The sequence below is a fragment of the Brassica rapa genome, unplaced genomic scaffold (genome assembly GCF_000309985.2).
Source record: "Brassica rapa cultivar Chiifu-401-42 unplaced genomic scaffold, CAAS_Brap_v3.01 Scaffold0299, whole genome shotgun sequence".
In the NCBI taxonomy this organism is placed as follows: Eukaryota; Viridiplantae; Streptophyta; class Magnoliopsida; order Brassicales; family Brassicaceae; genus Brassica; species Brassica rapa.
In genome coordinates, this window is record NW_022610242.1 from 24042 (window position 1) to 29394 (window position 5353).

Sequence of the window (5353 nt, forward strand, 5' to 3'; positions counted from 1 at the left end):
TTCAAACGCCTTATCCCCCGCATTCTTCTCAGGAGTTGCTTCTTGCATTATGAAGACCTGGCTCTGGTTTCCCTTCAGCAGTTGGTCCACCTTCGCCGCTAAATCGTCTATGCTGTTCACACTTTTGGAGCGATCATGCTCCTTGTTCTTGTTGAGTGAACTAGAAGCCATGTTCTCAATCAGCGCGAATGCACCAGGGGTGGTCTGAGTCATGAAGTCTCCGTTACTAGAGGAATCAAGGGTGTTCCGGTACTCATAGCTCACTCCATCGTAGAACACCTCCAATATGTAATCGTCATCAAACCCGTGGTGTGGACATTCCCTCTGGTACTCTTTATACCTCTCCCAAGCTTCATAAAAGGGTTCATCAGATTTCTGCTTGAAGTTGGAGATTCTATGCCTTAGAGCCGCGGTTTTGGACTTTGTGTAGAAGTGGCTCAGGAATGCTGATCGAACCTGGTCCCATGAGGTTAGAGAACCGGTTGGGAGAGATTGCAGCCAACTTGCAGCTTTCCCTTCAAGAGAAAATGGGAAAAGTGTGCACTTGACGTAATCCGGTGGCACTCCATTTGAGCGAGAGAAATTGCAGATCCTCTCAAAGGCCTCTATGTGGTCCATTGGTATGTCTGAAGTGAGGCCACTGAATGTGCTCTTCTGTACCAGACCTATCAGTGCAGGTTTGATCTCATAATCCTGTCGAGTACAGGGTGGAGGGTTGATGGGAGAGCGGTTAGTAGCGAAATTCCTCGGAAGGTTTCGCTCCCCAATAAGAGCACCACGCTCCTCTCGCGCAGCGTTCTCGACTGCTTGCTCTTGTGCAGCTTGTTGCTGATTCTGGATGGTTTGCTGCATCTGCTGCATCTGCTGTTGCTGATTCTGCATTTGTTGTTGAATGAGTGCCAATGCAGCAGTGAGGTCATCCATATTTCCATGATCACCCATGTTGGTGTCGGTTGTTCTTGGCTGTTGACGGTTCTGTCTTTCTAATCTTGCGAGTTCTTCGTTAGTCAGCTGATGTAGTGGTCCTTGTGCGTTGCTCCGAGTATGTCTACTGGTCATGCACTTGGATCATCTGTTCCAACAAAGAAGTAAAGCAAGTTAGATATCTCAGACTAAATATTAAACTGAAAAATAAAGGTAAAAGCTTAGTCCCCGGCAACGGCGCCAAAACTTGATACACTAAAAATGAATCCTTGCTACTGTCAAGTTAACAGTGGTGATTGTAATATTTGAGATTCAATCCAGAGGACCAGTTTACTCTTTACTCTTATGAGTTCAATGTCAAGCTGAGAAACAAATGGGTTTTGAGAATTAATTGCGACAAAAGTAACAAGAATGCCTAGGTAATTTGAATTCGATTTAAATGAAGCTGGCTTAGGGTCAATGATCGGATGCTAATTGCAGAACTGAACAACTATTCAAGTGCGATGAAATGCGGTCTAGAACTCAGATCACTCAGCTGGAACAACTCACTATCGTGATCTTATTCCCTATGCGTGTCGGTCTTGACTCCTAAGCTCTCGCTTGGAACAAGACGCGAAAGCAAGCTTTAGATGCGAGATCTGATTAGTTCACTTAATACCCTAATATCTACTCTCGCTGATTAGGGATACTAAGCTCATTCAATATAGGTCGACATATCTCCTAACGGTTAGCTAGAGGATTAGATCATAGATCCAACATTAAGTGATCAGTTCAATGCAGGCAGTAAGATCAATATGAATGAAGATAGTTGAGATCACTTATTTGTGTTCAGTTCATGCGGCTAACACCCTACAACCCTAAGCAAGCTTAGCCTACTACTCAATCATAAAGCAGGATGACACAGGCAAGATTTCTGAATAATACTGCATATAAAATAAGTAAAAGACAAAGGGTTCAGGGTAATCTTCTCGTGAGAATGAGAGATGGAGCCTTCTCCCTTACAAGTTGCGTTCAATCCAAAAGAGCAATCTAGGTTTCTTGTAAAAACTAGTGTGTCCTTAAGAAAACGATAGCCTTCCCTTTTATAGGGGGGCGCTGGTGATAGGAGAATCAGAGAAAGAGAAAGTCGAAACTAGGGCAAACTCCAGAATAGGAAGTTTCCTTAATGATCGGGAACAGTCTAATGCTTGATCTCTTCGGGAGCAACCCTTGGGTTGTTCTAAATGACTGTTCCACGTTGAATCCTTCAAAACAGCATCTGACTTCCTGAAACTCTCTCCTTTACTCTTTCACCTGTTCCCAACCTGGAATGATGTAAATTAAACACAAATTAGGACTGAAAATGAGCTCAAAGTGCACATGTATTGGTATTAAAAACACCACATATCAGGGCTTGTGTGCGATGTGGCAGCATGGATCACACGATCCAAAACTGCACTCGACCAAACCGATTCTTAGACCAGTCCAGTGGCAGCGGCTCCGTGACTTGCTTCCTATGTGGCAATACGGGACACTACAAGTCGGACTGTCCTAAGCTACAAGGAGGACAAGGGAAGGGCCGTGGAGACACAGGCAAGTCGACCCAGAGTAGGCCGACCACAACACCAAGGGTGTATGAGCTGTCCCGGGACGACGGCGCTTCTGGATCGTTTGATTCGATCTCTGGTAATTCCTAAATTTTTCTTTTTACATTCAAGTAGAAAATGCTTGGTATGGAACCTAGAATGTCTAGGGGATTCTGATGGGGGTCTCTGTTAGGAACCCTCATGATTGGTGGTGTGGAAACCCACGTACTTTTCGACATAAGGGCTACACATAGTTTTGTGAGTCCGGGACTGGTCGGAAAGGGTCTGTTCTGTCTGGACGCTGGAGATAATTTTGGGATAGTGAGGGCGGCCGGAGGGCAAGCCATGAACTCACTAGGTCTCATGTCAAATATCCCAGTGTCAATACAGGGAAAGGTATTCCCTGTGGATTTGGTCTGTGTCCACCTAAAGAATCACGAAGTGATCCTAGGTATGGACTGGTTGGGAAAGTATCGGGCCACTCTCGATTGCCATAGAGGTCATGTGCAATTGGAGACTGGGCTTCGACCGATCCAGTACCAATGTCTGTGTCCGGCTCAAGAGAAAGTAGTGGTTTCAGCAGTTCGAGCGATTCGGATGTTGGAACAGGGTTGTCAGTCCTTTTTGGCTACAATTACAACTACAGAGCCGGGCAGTTCTGTCTGTCTGAAAGACCTTTAAGAGGATTCGTTGGTGTCGAAGTTCCCAGATTTGTTCCAGGTACCTCAGGGTGTCCCCCCTGATAGGTCAGATCCATTTACGATTGAACTAGAGCCAGGGACAGCTCCGCTGTCCAAGAGTCCGTACCGGATGGCTCCGGCCGAGATGGCTGAGTTAAAGAAGCAATTGGAAGAATTGATTGACAAGGGGTTCATACGGCCAAGTAGCTCCCCTTGGGGTGCACCAGTTCTCTTTGTGAAAAAGAAGGATGGTAGCATGCGTCTGTGCATCGACTATCGAGGGTTGAACAGGGTCACTGTGAAGAACAAGTACCCGTTGCCCAGGATAGACGAGCTGTTGGATCAACTAAAAGGAGCCAACTGGTTTTCCAAGATTGGTTTGGCTTCAGGGTATCATCATATCCCTATAGAGCCAAATGATATTAGGAAGACGGCATTTAGGACCAGGTACGGTCATTACGAGTTCGTAGTGATGCCGTTCGGTCTGACCAATGCACCTGCCGCTTTCATGAAAATGATGAACAGCGTGTTCCGGGATTTCTTGGATGAATTCGTGATCATCTTCATTGATGATATCCTAATTTATTCCAAGGATGAGGAATCTCATAGGAAATACTTGAGAGCCGTGCTGGAACGATTACGAGAACACAAACTCTATGCTAAACTCAGTAAATGCAGTTTTTGGCAGAAGAGTATTGGGTTCCTCGGCCATATTGTTTCCGATCAGGGCATCTCGGTGGATCCAGAGAAGATCAGGGCAATCAAGGATTGGCCCCGACCATGCAGTGCCACAGAAGTCAGAAGCTTCTTAGGGCTGGCAGGTTACTATAGGAAGTTTGTGAAAGGATTCGCAAGCTTGGCTCGGCCTATGACGCGGTTGACTGGGAAGGACGTTAAGTTCACATGGGCTGAAGAGTGTGAGGAATGTTTCTCCGCACTTAAGAACATGCTGACTAGCGCACCCATCCTGGTGCTTCCGGAGGCCGACCAACCATATGTGGTCTATACGGACGCGTCCATCACTAGACTAGGTTGCGTATTGACCCAGCATGGGAAGGTCATTGCCTATGCGTCCAGCCAGTTGAGGAAACATGAGGGAAACTACCCCACCCATGATCTCGAAATGGCTGCGGTAGTATTCACCTTAAAGATTTGGCGATCATACTTATATGGCGCCAAAGTTCAGATACTTACGGACCATAAGAGTCTTAAGTATATATTCACCCAGCCTGAGTTAAACTTAAGGCAGAGGAGGTGGATGAAATTCGTAGCTGACTACAATTTGGACATCACCTACTATCCGGGAAAGGCTAATCTGGTAGCAGACGCTTTGAGCCGGAAGAGGGCTGACGTATCGGCTGAACGGGAGGCGGACGACCTGGACGGTATGGTCCGTGCTCTGCGGCTGAACGTGCTGACTACGGCAACAGAAGCTTTGGGGTTGGAGGCGGTTAACCAAGCCGACCTGCTTACTCGAATCCGGTTGGCTCAAGGTCAGGACGAGAACCTGAATAAGGTTGCTCAGAATGATAAGACGGAGTACCAGACTGCAAAGGATGGTACCATCCTAGTAAACGGACGGATCAGTGTTCCTAATGATAGAAGTCTAAAGGAAGAGATTATGAGGGAGGCTCATAAGTCCAAATTCACGGTTCATCCTGGTGCGACCAAGATGTACCAGAACCTTAAGAAATTTTATCATTGGATCCGTATGAAGGCAGATGTTGCGGAGTGGGTGGCCAAGTGTTCCACTTGCCAACTCATCAAAGCAGAACATCAGGTGCCTAGTGGGTTATTGCAAAGCTTGCCTATTCCGGAATGGAAATGGGATCACATCACAATGGACTTTGTGACCGGGTTCCCTACCACAAGGAATAAGAAAGATGCGGTTTGGGTTGTGGTTGATCGACTAACCAAATCAGCACACTTCCTGGCTATCAAGAAGTCGGATGGGGTAGATCAGATTGTACGTAAGTACATTGATGAGATCGTCCGACTACATGGTGTGCCGGCAAGCATAGTTCCAGATAGGGATTCAAGGTTCACATCTTACTTCTGGAAGGCTTTCCAAAAAGCTTTAGGAACAAGAGTGAACATGAGTACACCCTATCACCCACAGACGGATGGACAGTCTGAACGTACGATCCAGACGTTGGAAGATATGTTGCGAGCATGTGTTCTAGA

The 5353-nt window shown here is 46.6% G+C and overlaps 1 non-coding gene across 1 annotated transcript; it reads left to right on the forward strand.

The window, feature by feature from the left end:
• The first annotated feature begins 301 nt into the window (after positions 1-301).
• LOC117130009 lies at positions 302-408 on the forward strand. The gene has a single exon (XR_004453494.1). It is a non-coding gene; the product is annotated as a small nucleolar RNA R71 (small nucleolar RNA).
• The last annotated feature ends 4945 nt before the right edge of the window (positions 409-5353 follow it).